This window comes from Erythrolamprus reginae, chromosome 4 (assembly GCF_031021105.1).
Source record: "Erythrolamprus reginae isolate rEryReg1 chromosome 4, rEryReg1.hap1, whole genome shotgun sequence".
Classification (NCBI taxonomy): Eukaryota; Metazoa; Chordata; class Lepidosauria; order Squamata; family Dipsadidae; genus Erythrolamprus; species Erythrolamprus reginae.
In genome coordinates, this window is record NC_091953.1 from 106,367,689 (window position 1) to 106,386,572 (window position 18,884).

The window sequence follows — 18,884 nt, forward strand, 5'->3', positions numbered from 1 at the left end:
AAGCACCAAAACCTGCTTCAATGATCGTGGGATTACTATGCTTGATTGGCCAGCAAACTTGTCTGACCTGAACCCCATAGAGAATCTGTGGGGCATTGCCAAGAGAAAGATTACAGACACGAGACCAAACAATGCTGAAGAGCTGAATGCCGCTATTGAAGCATCCTGGTCTTCCATAATACTTCAACAGTGCCACGGGCTGATAGCTTCCATACCACGCTACATTGAGGAGTAATTGCTGCAGAAGGAGTCCAAACCAAGTACTGAGTATATATGCATGCTTATACTTTTCAGAGGTCCAATATTGCTCTATGTACAATCCTTGTTTTATGGATCACATGTAATAGTCTAATTTTTTTGAAATGGAGGATTGGGGGTTTTCATTAGCTGTACCCCATAATCATCACAATTATTTTATTTTATTTATTTTATTTTATTTATTTTATTTGTCATACAAATATAGTATTGTATTGTAGTATGTTTAACATAATATAAGTATAAAGTAGAGATAGAAAAGATAAAAAGACATTAGGACAGGAATGGTAGGCACAAATCACACCCCTTACAGACCTCTTAGAAAAGGGGAGAGGTTTATTGTAGATAATGTAAGGTTGAAGATTTGGGATTCGGGGAAGAAACAACAGAGTCCGGTAGTGAATTCCAGGCAAATCATGGCTTGAACTATTTTGCCTTGCATGTAATGAGTCTCTCATATATTATGTTTCACCTTTTAAGTTGCATTACTGAAATAAATGAACTTTTGCACGATATTCTAATTTTTTGAGTTTCACCTGTATATTTATTTAGTTCAGCTCAAATACATCCAATTATCTTTCACAAACTAGCCTTTAAAATCTCACTATTAATATATATATATATATATATATATATATATATATATATATATATATGTGTGTGTGTGTGTGTGTGTGTGTGTGTGTGTGTGTGTGTTAAAGAATGATAGTAATTGACAAAAATCTTGAAAGGTCATAATCTTTTTTCATGGTTGTGCAGAACAGAACAATGAAACTGCACACTAGAGATAAGCTTTGAACATAAAAGTCTGCCTTTTGGCTGTAAATATAGCTGGTGATTTTTTTAAAAAAAAAGTAAATGAGGCATTAGAAGGAAGATTCAATTAATAAGCCCTTCTTTGCTTTTTAAACTATAAGCCAAAGCCAATAGAAAGAGGATTAAACAGGCAGCCTGTCATTGAGAAGGTTCTTTTTTTAAAAAAATGTGTTGGGAAGAAAGCATATAATTAAATAGAACCTACATTGGAATAGGATTTAAGTCAACATGATTTGAGACCTTTCAAGTGAGGACAACAATATATCATAGATCAGTGATGGCGAACTACAGGTAGCACGTGAAGCCATGGGAGCTGTTGCCCTAGCTCAACTCCAACGTGCATGTGTGTGCTGGCTAGCTGATTTTTGGCTTGCACAGAGGCTCTGGGAGGGCATTTTTGACTTCCAGAGAGCCTCTGGAGGGATGAGGAAGGGCATTTTTACCATCCCACTGGGGAGGGTGAAACACAAGTCTACTGGGCCCACCAGATGTTGGGAAACAGTCTGTTTCTGGCCTCCAGGAGACCTCCAGGGGGCCACCAGAGGGCCTTGAGGGGGCTGGGGAAGCTGTTTTCACCCTTCCAAGGCATTGAATTATGGGTGTGGCCATTCATGCATGCGTGCTCTTTTGGCACTTGAGGGGGAAAAAAGGTTGCCATCACTGTCATAGACAATTTGCTGCCAGAAGTTGTGGGTGCTCCTACACTGGAAGTTTTTAAGAGGTTGGACAACTATTTCTCTGAAATGGTATATGGTTTCCTGCCTGAGCAGGAAACTAGAAGATTTCCAAGATTCCTTTCAACTTTTTTATTCTGTTATTCTATTAAAATCATGATGGTGAACCTATGGCACATGTGCTAGAGGTGGCATGCAGAGCCCTCTCTGTTGGCACTTGCGCCATCATTAGTTTCTCTTCCAAATTCCATTGCACTCATGCACACTGGTCAGTTGGTCTTCACAAGGAGACCAGCTGACCGGAGCACATGTATGTGGCAGAACCCAGAAGAGAGCATCTGGCGGGTGCACATGCATGATAGACCAGCTGTCCAGCATATATGTGCACGATAGAACCTGGAACAGCAACTGGCCAAGGCACGCATGAGCACCCACCAACTGGTCTTTTCCAGGGTCCGGCACACCAGGTTCCAGCGCTCTAGTGCACATACTCCCGTTTCAGCATTTTCAGGCTGTAAATGAAGTGCGAGCAAGAGCTGGCTGGCACCTTTTAGTTGAAGCCAATTAGTGTCCTGGGATATGCACCATCTATGGGAATCATCTTGTCTCATCACCAACTCTGTAGCAAGAGGGGGAATGTAGCCATTTTATCTGTTCCATGCTCTCTGGCAATGGGATCAGAGCTGGTATGATAGACTGAGCGGGCAGAGGTTTTGGATGCCATGTTGTTGAGTTTCTTGGGAGACTATGTGAAGCAGTGTCAGGTTGCAAAATATTTTGCCATTGGTTAGCACATGCGCAGAAGCATCCCAAGTGGGTGGGCGGAGCCTCCTGCTGCCGGCACTACCAGTTCTAAGAACTGGTATGAACCAGGAACAACCCACCACTGATGTGAAGCCAAAACTAATGGAAGGAAGAGTAACCTGGCTTAGCATGGTGAAGTTGTTAGCCCTTCAAAGTAGTCCAGATAAGAAATAAAACTATGGATGATAAATCTATTTTTATTGTAAGGTTGCATCAATAGAATCTTGTCTGGAAGTATTTCTGTCCTCTTTTATTTTATTCTCCATTGAAACTAATTAGTGTCCCTTCTGAATGTATCCCACATCTCCTGGGGTTCCGTGGGCTGCAATATCTTTTGTATGATGGTTGTCTGGGGTGCAGCTCTTCCTCATGTTTCCCAAGGGCATGCTCACATATCATTAGAGAGATTATTACAGCGACTATCTCTGGAGTTAGGTTTCTGGAGCTGAATCCACCAAAGCAGAGACAAGACAAAGGTGCATTAAAGCTTCCTTATACAGTGGTACCTCTACTTAAGAACTTAATTCACTCCGTGACCAGGTTCTTAAGAAGAAAAATTTGTAAGTAGAAGCAATTTTTCCCATTGGAATCAATGTAAAAGCAAATAATGTGTGTGATTGTGGAAACCACAGGGAGGATGAAGGCCGTTTCCTCCCAGGAGATTCCCAGAGAGGCCCCACGGAGGCTTCTCCCTGTCTTATCTGGTTACAGTTTCAGAGGTTCCAGTTTGTAAGTGGAAAATGTTTCTTAAGAAGAGGCAAAAAAAATCATGAACACCCGGTTCTTATCTAGTTAGTTAGTAAGTTAGTAAGTGTTCTGTCTGGGTCCCCCCAGACGCCAACACCAACCAAAAAGAGTATCCAGACACACTGGTAAAAAGCAAAGGTAGTTTATATACTGGAAAGAAAACACAGGTAACAAAAACTATTCTTACAGACAGGAACACGATGCAGTTTCACAGAGGTTTCACGAAGGCCAGGCAATAAAACAGGATTCTTGCTGGCAAAAACAACTCTGGAGATAATAAAACCCACGCCTCCCCCAAGTCTTCCAGGCTTGTAGGCCACAAGCCAAGATCAGAGATGCCAAGAATCGAAGCAAGGTCACAGGACTCCCAGTTGATAACTCTCCACGAGACTGTAAGGGCGGGCCTGCCTTTTCAACCCTGCTGAGGAGAACCACACCAAACCCAGCTGTTGCCAATTCAGGAATGGAAATATCTTTCTAATTGGCCCCTTCTTTGAGCTGCACGTCTCTGCCTCATGTCTATTATAGCCTGTGCGTCTTCATCCAATGAATCCAGGCTACTAACTGGGGAGAGCCCCCCCCCCGGGGGTCTCAGGCTGCTCTCCCTCCTCCTCCTCCTGACGTTCCTCTCCCCCGTCTGCCTGGTCCTCCCCCTCCTGGTCACTGTCCTCCTCTGGGCATGGATCCGGCAGAGCTCCAGCCGGTCCCTGAGGAGCCTCAGGCTGAACCACAACAGTAAGTAGAGGTGTTCTTAGGTAGAGGTACCACTGTATACTGTAGGAGAAAGGATGAAGCAACCTGGGGATGGAATGAAAAGGGGGATCAGCCTAGAATGCCTATGTAAGTACAAGAGAACTAAAATCTAACCCACCATTGCTCCTTCTTTAACTCTAAGCAGATACTGACCATTAGTTGAGACGATTCCTGTGCACATGCTTTTATTTTATTTATTTTAGCAACAAATCAATTTAATTGAAACTTCACGTGTGAGGACTTGGTCTTTCATGCTGATATTTTACTTTTCAATCTGTAAAATAATTCAAAAACTCAGACTTTTTCCTCTTTTAATCATTTTTAATCCATTATCAGATTATGCGCGTCTAGTCTTGCTATATGCAGACAGTATAGTAATTTAATCTTCTAGAGGTGAAATGAAAAGGGCATTCCTAACAGTAGGATGCTTAACTGACAAATCCATGGTACCCCAAAAAAGCAAATTCCTATTCATATATATGGTACAATTCCAGGCTTATCTTGGAGTACATTTTTCTTTTCATGGACAAGTTTTGCCCAACATAGCTTTTTAAATGATTCTTCCATTCAAAAGCAACACATTTTGTTCCTGCAGCTTGGAAGATTTTTCTTGCTAAGGTTGTATCCCACCTTCTTTATAATGTTCTGATTTTCATTTTTCTCCTAATGATTCCTGCTAGCGTAACCCTGGCAGCCAGAGGCAACAGGATTTGATTTTCAGAGATATGAGAGTTGGACAGGAAAATAGAAAAACTTCAGTGTGTATTAACTGGAAAAGATAGTTTAACACAGGGAGCCAGAGATGGAACAATATCTTAAATCAAAATCTTTTAAATTAATATCATTTAAATTAAACATTAGATAACAATAGAATCGGGTTTACTATTGATACAAAAAAGGCAGTTTATAAATTAACATGAAATGCTTTTAAGATATCAGAATATTCTGTAGTTATGCGCTGTTCTGCCTGGGTCCCCCCAGACGCCAACACCCACCAAAAAGAGTATCCAGACACACTGGTAAAAAGCAAAGGCAGTTTATATACAGGAAAGCAAACACAGGTAACAAAAACTGTTCTTACAGACAGGAACACGATGAAGCTTCACAGAGGTTTCACAAAGGCCAGGCAATAAAACAGGATTCTTGCTGGCAAAAACAACACTGGAGATAATAAAACCCACGCCTCCCCCAAGTCTTCCAGACTTCTAGGCCACAAGCCAAGATCAGAGACGCCAAGAATCGAAGCAAGGTCACAGGACTCCCAGTTGATAACTCTCCATAAGACTGTAAGGGCGGGCCTGCCTTTTCAACCCTGCTGAGGAGAACCACACCCAAACCCAGCTGTTGCCAATTCAGGGATGGAAATATATTTCTAGTTGGCCCCTTCTTTGAGCTGCACGTCTCTGCCTCATGTCTATTACAGCCTGTGCGTCTTCATCCAATGAATCCAGGCTACTAGCTGGGGAGAGGGCCCCCCGGGGGTCTCAGGCTGCTCTCCCTCCTCCTCTTCCTGATGTTCCTCTCCCCCATCTGCCTGGTCCTCCCCCTCCTGGTCACTGTCCTCCTCCTCTGGGCATGGATCCGGCAGAGCTCCAGCCAGTCCCTGAGGAGCCTCAGGCTGAATCACAACATGCGCATATGTGTTTTTTTGCATATTTGTGTATAAACCAAACAAAAATAAATTTGGGTTGGATTTTCTCCTTGCTGCACTGCCATAATAATTATTGACATTTTTATATAGAAAACCAATATATTTTCCTACAAACTTAACAATGTGTTATTTGGCACCATCTAAAATAGTTTTAATACTAGCTTGTGGGCATTAATTGTTATAAATTTACAGTGCACAGTTACCAGCACGCTTTTAAGGTCCCCCCATTAAAATTGTTGACAATAACTTGGCTGCCATCTGATTTAGTAATAAAAAGGACACACTGGGTGTTTCAGCTGGTATTGTGTCCTCTGGAACATACCAAATAGAGTCTGCACAGCCATCCAACATTCCTGTAAATGCTTGCACAGCAGAGAAAAACAATGAAATGGTTCAGACATCAATCACATTCCCTAATTATGCATATTCTTCATGAATTGGCGGTGTGTGTGTATGTGTGTGTGTTGTGTTAAGCCTATGCAATGGTTGGTAGGGAATTTGAGACACTAGGAGATTGATATTAAGATGGCATCTGCGTCACATTGCCACCCATACCTTCACTTCTCCCACAGTTAGAATATCCATTTTCTTTAGACTCGGAAATTTATTTCATAAAAGGCTTAATTGACATCTGCCATACAATCAGATTTATAGAAGAAGTATAGTGCAGTGTAGTCAGGCGGTAGGGAAAGCAAGTAGGATGCTTGGCTGCATAGGTAGAGGTATAACAAGCAGGAAGAGGGAGGTTATGATCCCGCTATATAGAATGCTGGTGAGACCACATTTGGAATACTGTGTTCAGTTCTGGAGACCTCACCTACAAAAAGATATTGACAAAATTGAACGGGTCCAAAGACGGGCTACAAGAATGGTGGAAGGTCTTAAGCATAAAACGTATCAGGAAAGACTTAATGAACTCAATCTGTATAGTCTGGAGGACAGAAGGAAAAGGGGGGACATGATCGAAACATTTAAATATATTAAAGGGTTAAATAAGGTCCAGGAGGGAAGTGTTTTTAATAGGAAAGTGAACACAAGGACAAGGGGACACAATATGAAGTTAGTTGGGGGAAAGATCAAAAGCAACATGAGAAAATATTATTTTACTGAAAGAGTAGTAGATCCTTGGAACAAACTTCCAGCAGACGTGGTAGATAAATCCACAGTAACTGAATTTAAACATGCCTGGGATAAACATATATCCATCCTAAGATAAAATACAGAAAATAGTATAAGGGCAGACTAGATGGACCATGAGGTCTTTTTCTGCCGTCAGACTTCTATGTTTCTATATAAAGGTATATACTGTATACCATCATCAGATGGAAGCACGAGAAAACCACTGTGGTAATTGAAGCCTTTTTTGTAGTTAAAGCAACAATACCCATTCCAGGATAGCATTCGAGTAAGGAAACCCTATCTATATCTGTAAATGAATGATATCATTATTTTGGAAAATGAAAGTTTAAGCTCTGTGAAACGTGCAATCCCATAGAGATCTCAGCAGAGCAACTTGTACGTGCAGGTGCTTAATGTGATAAGGTACGTTACCATTTATCTGTGTACAGGCAGACAAATATTAACATAGTCATGAATTAAGCTTTTAATCCCTTTTATTATAAATTGAATATCTTTATTTTAACAAACATCAACAATGCACATTATTGTGCGCCAAACTATTCATTACTATTCCCCATAGTATACCATTACATGATACACCATAATACATGTGTTAATATAATGGCAAGCATCTGCTTGAGTATTCTATAGCATATTTCATTCCCCTCTTTTGTTGAAACAAAAGAGACCAGCACACAAAAGGCACTTCTTCCATATAGGCAGTCATATAGGAGTTCTGAGTTTGTATTCTAGGGAAAGCAAGGAACAGAATATCTCCGAGACCGCCTTCTGCCGCACGAATCCCAGCGACCAATTAGGTCCCACAGAGTGGGCCTTCTCTGGGTCCCGTCAACGTCAGTTGGCAGGCCCCAGGGGAAGAGCCTTCTCTGTGGCAGCCCCGACTCTCTGGAACCAGCTCCCCCCAGAGATTAGAACTGCCCCTACCCTCCTTGCCTTTCATAAACAACTTAAAACCCACCTTTGTCATCAGGCATGGGGGAACTGAAATATCTCCCCTGGGCCTATACAATTTATGTATGGTATGCTTGTATGTATGTCTGCTTAATAATGGGTTTTTAAAAATATCTTAAATTGTAAATTATTAGATTTGTTATGAACTGTTTTTATTGTATTGTGAGCCGCCCCGAGTCTACAGAAAGGGGTGGCATACAAATAAATAAATAAATAAATAAATAAACAAACAAACAAACAAACAAACAAACAAACAGTTCTAACAATGCTATTTTACTACTGGCCGAAATATGTTTTGGTATACAGTAATCCTTGATTTTTTTCTTTAAAAAAAAGTTAAATGGGATGGGCCCAGGTACAGAGGGATCTGTAATGAAAGGCAAAACTATTTCTAGAGTTTGGATAATGTTTGTTGCTACGTTCTAGATCACATTATTGTTATAAGGGAGAGACAGTACTGTATCTTACAAAAGAACCATGTTGCATGAAGTCCAGCCCAGCATTAGTTTAACATCAGATACCCATAACAGTGCATTGTGTTCTTTATCCCAATCCAACTAGATGGCATTGTGCTATCCAGATCTTTAGGTTGGAAGATCATGGTATTCATCTACTGTCCTCTCTTCATAAAATGTATACTGCTCAAAAAGATAAAGGGGACACTCAAATAACACATCCTAGATCTGAATGAATGAAATATTCTCATTGAATACTTTGTTCTGTACAAAGTTGAATGTGCACAACAGCATGTGAAACTGATTGTCAGTCAGTGTTGCTTCCCAAGTGGACAGTTTGATTTCACAGAAGTTTGATTTACTTGGAGTTATATTGTGTTGTTTAAGCGTTCCCTTTATTTTTTTTGAGCAGTGTATATTATTGCTGATTAGGAATGCGAAACTATTTGGATCCAACTGAGAAAATATGCTTAGTTGTTTATAATAATAATAATAATAATAATAATAATAATAATAATAATAATAATAATAATTTATTAGATTTGTATGCCGCCCCTCTCCGAAGACTGCATTTATTTATACTGCATTTCTGGTACCTTCTAGGAAAAGCTACACTTTTTTCCTGGTCTCTAAAATGAGACCATCATGGTCCCAAGAAAATACATATAATGAAGCTCAACAAAATTATTATGTTCTATTATAATTCCTTAATGCTTCCTCTACCAAAGAGAGACAAAATACCTAATGTTTGTTTCCGACTAGAGTGATACACAATGTTGTCTATGTGTATAAATAAATGGATTTAATTTTTTTTTTTAGATTAGGAGCTTAACATGGCCTAAACAGAAGACTCTCTTTATTGTCACCGCAAACATCTTGTGAGGTAAGTTATGTGGAGAGAAAATGATTGGCTCAAGTTCAGGGGTGGGTTCCTCCCAGTTTGTACCGGTTGATCCAAACCAGTAGAAACCCACTGATGATGTCATGATGACATCACTAAAGCGGATTGGTTGGTGCTGGTCTGTGGGTGCCGCCATCTTTTTTAAACTTTTTGTTTAAAAACTTGATTTTTAAACGTTTTCAGTAGGGAGGAAGGCAATGCTTCCCTGACTGCCCTCTCCCTAAGCAACCTCGGATGTTTTCAAGCTCGTCTGGAGTGGTGTGGTTTTTTTAAAAGAAAAGCCTGAAAAAGCTGCATGAACCCTGAAAAAGATGGGTCTCCGGTAAAATGTGCGTCTCATGGCCCACCCCTCCCTATCCCCTGCCTGACCTGCCATCCCCAAAATACATCCCACTGCGAGCATCTCTCAGCTGTTGTGTTCAGGGAAAAACCTTAAACAGTAAAGAAAAACTTCTCATGAGTGTGAGGCAATTAACAACTTCTTGCACGAATGAGTTTTTCTTTGCTTGTGCAAGGGCTGGGAGTTTTTCCGAGGCTCTGAGGAGCAAAACTTCCACCCCCTCCAAATCCAAGCCCCACAGCGAGGGATGAGGTGATCATGTCAACAGTTCAGTCTTCTGCTATATTCAAAGAGAATGCTGCCATTTGGGGAGAAACCTCCCAGTTGGGGAAAGATGGATCAGGGTGCCCTGAAGTGTTTTTCCTCCATTTGGACATGGGAAGAGATGAAGGGACACCAGCAGACCAAGAAAGATGTTCTAGGCCAGGGGTAGGCAAAGTTGGCTCTTCTATGACTTGTGGACTTCAACTCCCAGAATTCCTGAGCCAATCATGCTAGCTCAGGAATTCTGGGAATTGAAGTACACAAGTCATAAAAGAGCCAACTTTGCCTACCCATGTCCTAGGACCTAGGCAATTGTAGGAAGGTTGGGGCAGTGTTCTTCCAGCGTGTCTCAACCGCCCGTAATTACAGGGTAATTAGTCCAGGAAGACACGCACCACACGTTAAAAGGAAAACCCAAAAGTTTTTATAAGCAGAAAAACAGAAACAGCTCCCTTTTTAAATGTCAAAGGGATTTTCTGGTACACACAAGGCACAGGTTAAATGCAGCCATGGGAGGAGCAATCCTTCTCGCCTCTGATGGGCCTTCCCCACTGTTGCATTAAAGAATAAATCTGTGCCTGCTACCACTGAGGTAGAAGCTGCCATGGTAGCAGGAAAGGGAAAGTGAGGCTTCTTTGCCAACCTACCAGCTGGCAAAACATAAATTTTCACAGGTTCTGTGGGCGTGGCTAGATGGAGGGCATGTGACTGAGGGAGTGGGCATGAGTGACATCGAGTTGGCCACACCTACTCAGTCAAGTGCGCTCCCACCTAGCCATGCTCATAAAATAAGCCACGCCCACAGAACCAGCAATAAAAAAATTTAGAACCCACCCCTGCTTGAGTTGCTCAGTGAGTTAACATAGCTGACAATTGATGTGAATTCAAGTTGCCCCAATCTTGATCTGATTTAATCACCACACCACACTAGCTGGATCATTAGTCTTCTGTTTGCACTTTTAAAATATGAAAGCTCAAAAATGTCAAACCAACATGTTAATGATAAATGGATCCACCCACATTACAATTCCTTGGAAAGCATAATTAACTTATATTCCATTGATTTTGGTAGAATACAATTAAAAGAATACTGAATAGGTCAGAGACCTATTTATTCCATGTTCTATTTTTAAGGGCCACATTGGATTTTAAAGCAGCGTCCTACTTCTGAGCCCCTGTACACCTGCTATTATGATCAGTAGGAACTAATAGTATTATCTATGACAGTGTTTCCCAACCTTGACAACTTGAAGATATCTGGACTTCAACTCCCAGAAGTCCCCAGCCAGCATTTGCTGGCTGGGGAATTCTGGGAGTTGAAGTCCAAATATCTTCAAGTTGCCAAGGTTGGGAAACATTGATCTATGATACCAAAATATCTAGGATAAATTCAATATGTAGTCAAACATCTAATATTAATACACTTATGCTTAAATGAAGAGTATATAAATTGTTGCTCAAATCCAAATTAAAGAAAGGGATAAAGTGAAGAAACCAGCAGGATAAACTTACTGGTTTTTTTAAAAAAAACTACTATTGTATTTCAAAAGCATACTGAGTAGAAAGCCATGGGGATTTATAATCAGAATAGAAATTCTTTACCTTCAGTAAGGCTCTAGCTTCAGTTCCAATTTACAAATCAATTTTCCAAGAATACTGAGAAATTGTGACAGTGAGTTTAATGTTGCTCTCTGTTATCATCATAGCGATTTAGATAGTTTAAATTTTGTTTTTAAAAAAATCAAATTGCCCCCAAACTAGGTTTTATTGGCTAATGAACTAACTGGCAACAGAATCTTAGAAACGTCCATTCAGAAGTAATTCTCATTAATCCTTAAAGAAGTGTAGGACTGCTGCCAAAAATATTAATAGAAAATATTTGTCTTCTGCCATCCAACCACAAAAATATTAAAGAAAATGATGAAATAATAAGTAGAGTAAATTCAATTAAATGTGTTTTTCAAGAAGAACTGCATTTATAGACTGATCCCATCAGCATATATTCAGTAATAATCTTAAACCTGAGAATTTAAATTAATGCTTCAGTTGGAAGAACACACCCTCAACTTTATCAAACTTATTAATAAAGCTTTATTTTATTTGTATCTCATCTTTATTTTTATTTTTTTTAAATCAAGGTGGCAAATGTATCCAACATATTCTCCTCCTATTTTGCCCATAACAACAACCCTGTGACTTGATTTGGTATGACAGTGAGTGATTTAGCTGGTTTCATGGTTAAGGCAGGAATAGAACTCACAGTCTCCTGCTTTCTATCCCTAGACCAGTAATGGCAAACCTTTTTGCCTCATGTGCCGAAAGAGCGTGTGTGCATGCCATCGCATATGTTGAAGTGCCCACATCCATAATTCAATGCCTGGGGAGGGCAAAACAGCTTCCTCCATCTCCAGAGACCCTCTGGAGGCTGGAAATGGCCTGTTTCCCAACTTCTGGTTGGCCCAGTAGGCTCGTGTTTTGCCCTCCCCAGCTCCAAAGGCTTCCCTAGAGACGGGAGAGGGTAAAAATGCCCCCATTTCCTCTTGCAGAAGGCGAGGAGGGTGGGAGCAGTTCGAATCTCCGGGGGGAGTTGATTCCAGAAAGAAAGCCATCTCTGGCACATTTAAGAGTTTTTGAAAGTACTGTGTGGGTACATATTCCAAAGGCTGTTGGACAAAATGGACAGAAAAAGGTTAGAAAGCTCAGGTTTGTGGGCTATGAGCCAGGCTCAAAAGGCTATCGCTTTAGCGATGGAAGTAAAACTATTGTGATTTCCAAGTCTGTTAGTTTTGCAGAGCAAAATTAGAACAGAATTGATGTAAATTCTGGGAGTGTTTCTCTTAGTGAGGGTGATCCCCCAATCCCCAATAGTTCAAATGATAGTTCAAGCCATGATTTGTCATAATTGTGATGATTATGAGGTACAGCTCATGAAAACCCCAAATCCACAATCTCGGAAAATTAGAATATCACATGCAATCAATAAAACAAGGATTGTACATAGAACAGTATTGGACCTCTGAAAAGTGTAAGAATGCATATGTACTTAGTACTTGGTTTGGGCTCCTTTTGCAGCAATTACTGCCTCAATGTGGCATGGAAACTATCAGCCTGTGGCCCTGCTGTGGTGTTATGGAAGACCAGGATGCTTCAATGCCAGCAAATGACATGGCTCCTTAAATCAAGAGACTGTGGAAACTTTTGCATCTCATTTGGAAACCAAGGACTCAAAGCATGGAGGAAGAATGGAGATGCACGTACTGCAAGTACAACGTGAAGTTTGTTGTGATGTGTTTGTGTTGATTTGGGGAGCCATGTCATCTGCTGGTATTGGTCCTCTGCGCTTCATTAAGTCCAAGGTCAATGCAGCCGTCTACTAAGAGAGTTTGGAGCACTTCATGCTTCCTTCCACAGTTGAACTTTATGGAAATGCTGACTTCGTTTTCTAGCAGGACTTGGCATCTGCCCACACTGCCAAAAGCACTAAAATCAATGACTGTGGGATTATTGTGCTTGATTGGCCAGCAAACTAACCTAACTTGAATCCCAAAGAGAATCTATGGGGCATTGCCAAGAGAAAGATGAGAGACATGAGTCCGAACAGTGCAGAAGAGCTGATGGCCACTATTGAAGCATCCTGGTCTTCCATAACACCCCAGCAGTGCCACAAGCTGATAGCTTCCATGCAGTGAAGGGCTACCAAAATTTTTATGACCACACTGTGGGTGTGGCCTATGCAGGACGCCTTCCATTTTCTTTCAACCTCTTTCATGCAAATGGGTGCTCTAGGGTGGAGCTCCATTTTTGCTACCCCACTGCATTCCCTCCCCATCTGGGCAGTAGCCTATCCCTGCTTTCATGCCACACTGCATTGAGGCAGTAATTGCTGCAAAAGGGACCGAAACCAAGTACTAAGTACATATGCAAGCTTGTACTTTTCAGAGGTCCGATATTGTTCTATGTAAAATAATTGTTTTATTAATTGTTCATAATATTCTAATTTTATGAGATGGTGGGTTTGGAGTTTTCATGAGATGTACCCTATAATCATCACAATTATGACAAATCACGGCATGAACTATCTTGCCTTGAATGTTGTTGTTGTTGTTGTTGTTATTATTATTATTATTATTATTATTATTATTATTATTATTATTTATTAGATTTGTATGCCACCCCTCTCCAAAGACTCGGGGCAGCTCACAACAGCAATAAAAAACAGTATAACAACGGGACAAATCTAATAATAAAATATATTAAAAACCCAACAATTAAAAACCATAAAGCACATACACACCAAACGTGAAATATAATAAGCCTGGGGGAGATGTCTTAGTTCCCCCATGCCTGGCGATATAGGTGGGTCTTAAGTAACTTACGAAAGACAAGGAGGGTGGGGGCCGTTCTAATCTCCTGGGGGAGTTGATTCCAGAGGGCCAGGGCCGCCACAGAGAAGGCTCTTCCCCTGGGGCCCGCCAAATGACATTGTTTTGGTCGACGGGACCCGGAGAAGGTCAACTCTGTGAGACCTTATCGGCCGCTGGGATTCGTGTGGTAGAAGGCGGTTCCAGAGGTATTCTGGTCCAGTGCCATGTAGGGCTTTAAAGGTCATTACCAACACTTTGAATTGTGACCGGAAACTGATCGGTAGCCAGTGCAGGCCACGGAGTGTTGTGGAAACGTGGGCGAATCTAGGAAGCCCCACAATAGCTCTCGTGGCCGCATTCTGCACGATCTGAAATTTCCAAACACTTTTCAAAGGTAGCCCCATGTAGAAAGCGTTGCAGTAATCAAGCCTTGAGGTGATAAGGGCATGAGTGGCTGTGAGCAATGACCCCCTGTCCAAGTAGGGCCGCAACTGGTGCACCAGGCGAACCTGGGCAAAATGTAATGAGTCCCTTTCATATATTATGTTTCGTCTTTTAAGTTGTATGCTGCCTATGATTCTTGAAGTTGTAAACAATCATTAATTTTAGTCATCAATAGTCTAACCTTCCATGAATCTACTAATCCTTTTAAAACTATCTAACTGAGCCATCGTTAGTACAAATATTAATATCAAACATTGCCATTCAACTCTGTGACACTGTTAAACTATTTCCTTCCGTCTGTCTTAAATCTCTTGATATCTAGATTCTAGACCTCTAATTTTAAGAGTCATCTATATCCTCTTATAGTATTCGTACAAAGTGGGTATTAGGATAAAGCATGCTATTGAGTTACAGAAAATTCTTTCACCTAGTAAAGTGGAGGAATAAGTGGGAATGAACATAATATACTTTCACTTTCCCTTGTTCCTCTTGTGTTGAGCTCCTGTCCAATTGCAGCAATAAAAAAAAAATCAGATTTAAGGCTTGTGGCTAGCTCTTAACATGAATCGATTTTGGTGCTTTTATAGCAAGGATGAACAGATTTCAGACTTGTAAAAATGAGATGACTGAAACATTTACTTGGTTTGTTTCATGTGCAAGTAATTCCCCCATTTAGTCATAAATGGGATGGATAGAAAAAAACTGAAATTCTAAAATGCATGCAGTGTTTTGCGGGAGCTTATTTAATTACCATACATAGCACTTAAATATAATGAAGCTGTTATATTATATTTGCAACATGCTGATGGATGACAATTCATTAGGGTTTTGTAATATAAATATTTTCTAAAACTTATTAACAAATAGCCTGATGTATTACAGACTTAGGATGTCTGTTCATCCCTGTTAGGTAGGAATGAATGAATCAATCTGTCCATTCTGGTTCTTCTGGTTCTCATAATTGTGACTATTACAAGAGGAAATAGATTATTTTTGTATTTCCTGCCCAATGACGTCATATGTCATCGCCAAACTTTTGTCCACCTTTAATTAAAAAAAAATTAAATAAACTTTAATAAATAAACATGGTGAGTAATAATCTAAATGGTTGCTAAGGGAATGGGAAATTGTAATTTAGGGGTTTAAAGTGTTAAGGGAAGGCTTGTGACACTGTTCATAGCGAAAACTAGTGTATTTACTTCCGCATCTCTACTTCACGGAAATTTGACTTTTGCGGGTGGTCTTGGAACGCATCTCCCGCGAAAATCGAGGAAACACTGTACACTGGGGTTTTTTACAAATAATTTCCCAAGCAAATTGATTTTTAGCCTTTTTTGCATAAATCCATGCATTGTTAATTGATAGATCTCTTTATAAAATTAGTATAATGAAGTGACTAGTTTCATTCTGGGCATTGTTGATAGGGACTTGTTAGTGCTTTAAAAAATGCAAAATTAGAAGTTTGAAGAAGGTATGAACAAAGAAAAAGGTGGCGAAAGGAAATTTTGGTAATCAATGTTTGCTTTTGGGTTGGGTTTTAAATTTTGTAATGGTTTTTACCGTATGAATTTGGGGGTATTGTTTTAATTTTTGTATTCATTTTACTGTTGTACGCCGCCCCGAGTCCGTCAGGAGAGGGGTGCTTATAAATTTGATAGACAGACTGACAGACAGACAAATATGTCAGGCTCTTGTTCCAAGCTGGGTAGAGTAACAAGAAAATAGATCTGGGTTGCAAAATTCCAGATGACCACTGGAGATGGCAACATAGAATTAATTTTCTGTATGTTTTCAACTCTGATAAGCCAGATATTATACTAACAACTAAGCTTGGGCAATATTTTGTTTCAGGCCGTACTCTTCATTGCAGTACAGTAGAACCCCGACTTACGAGACTAATTGGTTCCGGAAGGAGGCTCATAAGTCGGAACGCTCGTATGACGAAACATTGTTTCCCATAGGAAACAATGTAAAGTCAATTAATCCATGCAACAACAAAAAAAAACCGCTGCCGACGAACGCGGAAGTTAGCGTTTGGCTTCAGGAGACAGCTGCGAAGCGGCGCGGGTGTTTTAAAACGTGGCAGCCGGCCTGGGGGGTTCGGGGGCTTCCCCCCGAGCCCCCCAGGCCGGCTGCCATGTTTTAAAACACCCGCGCCGCTTCGCAGCTGTCTCCTGAAGCCGAACGCGGAAGTTAGCGTTCGGCTTCAGGAGACAGCTGCGAAGCGGCGCGCGTGTTTTAAAAGGTTGCAGCCGGCCTGGGGGGCTTGCCAGCACCCCCCCGAGCCCCCCAGGCCGGCTGCAACCTTTTAAAACACGCGGGATACAAGCGCCAAGGAGCTGTCTCCTGAAGCCGAACGCGGAAGTTAGCGTTCGGCTTCAGGAGACAGTTCCTTGGCGCTCGTATCCCGAATGTGAGCTCGGGAGGCGAACAAAAATGTCGCTCCCCTCCCAGCTCTTATCTCGAGTAGCTTGTAAGTAGAGCTGCTCATATGTCGAGGTTCCACTGTATTTCAAAAGGTACTGTATTTTTTAGATACAGGGCATCAGTATGCTGACGATAGGCAGCCATACATGTCCACTCCACGAGGCAGTGGAGGTAATGTGCCGGTGTCTGGAGGCTGTCAGGGTCTGGATGGGTGTTAATAAGCTCAGATTCAACCCCGACAAGCGGATGGGTTTTGCCTCCCAGGGTCAATGCCAGCTGTCAATCCATTACCCTGTGGGGGGGGGAGTCTTTACCCCACTCAGAGAGGGTCCGCAACTTGGGCATCCTACTCGATCCACAGCTGAGCTTAGAAGATCATCTTTTGACTGTGTTGAGAGGGCGTTCACATGGGTACGCCTTTGTGCGCCAGTTGCGGCCCTAACTGGACAGGGAATCACTTCTCACAGTCACTCACACCCTTATCACCTCGAGGTTTGATTACTGCAATGCTCTTTTCGTGGGGCTGCCTTTGAAGACTGTTCAGAGACTACAAATTGGGCAAAATGCAGTTGCACGAGCTATAGTGGGATTGCCAAGATCTACACACATTTCAACATCACTCCGCAAGCTGCACTGGTTGCCAAGTGGTCTCCGAGCCCAATTCAAAGTGCTGGTTATGACCTACAAAGCCCTACATGGCTTAGGACCAGATTATCTTGGGGACTGTCTTCTGCCTCATGTATCCCAGCGGCCAGTTAGGTCCCACAGAATCAGCCTTCTCCAGGTCCCGTCGGCCAGACAATGTCAACTGGCTGGGCCTAGGGGAAGAGCCTTCTCTGTGATGGCCCCGGCCCTCTGGAACAAATTCCCTCTGGAGATATGTACTGCCCCCTCCCTCCTGATCTTTCATAAAGCTTTAAAAACCTACCTTTGCTGGTGAGCATGGGGGCTGTGAGTGATGAGATTGTCTCCAGCCAATACGAGGTATGAATGGATTGGATGGCTGTGTGTGAGTGTACAGGGATCTTTTAAAATGTTTTTAGTAAATTCTCATTTTTTATAGTTATTAGATTTCTTATATATTGTTATATTTAATGTTGTACACCTCCCTGAGTCGCCTTGAGAAGGGCAGCATAGAAATCTAATGATAGATAGATAGATAGATAGATAGATAGATAGATAGATAGATAGATAGATAAGACTCACCTTTTTCCCCCTAAAAGAGGCTGAAATTTTGGGTGCGTCTTATAATCCGAATGTAGCTACCCCCACTCCCAAAGCTTTCCCCCCCCAGTCCTAATGAGATGCTAACGATCTTCTCGGCTTGCAGGATTTTTCATTTCTACTCAAAAGTTGATTTTTTTTCCAGCCCTAAGTCTTTGCAGGGTTGTTTTCATTTCAACTCCCTCCAAAGATTTTTTTTCAGCCCTAACCAAAGGATAAAATAATGTGCTGAAGCTGACCAGACTAAGGACAGTAGCCAGATGGTAGGTATATCCCCCCCAATTTTCCTCTCCCAAAACTAAGGTGTGTCTTTATACTCTGAAAAATAGGCAAACTCTCCTTCAGCAGTCTTCTCAGAAGCTCATTTAAATTTTAATATTGGCAACCCTATGCTATACAAGTTGGTTCTTTGAAGGGATACTGATAGGTTTGGACTACAAATGTTTCCAATAACTCTGCTCTCATATTATAGCTCAAAATAGCTTATCTGTCAAACTTTATAGCTGTTAAAGAATAGCTGTAATTAACATCATTGAAAAAAATATAAAGAATCACTATATTTACATAGAAAGAAAGTATAATGAAGAATAATCGCATACAGTATGGCATTTATTTTATATAATAGTTTTGCAAATAACGATTACTACAATCCAACAAATGTGTACATTATGCAT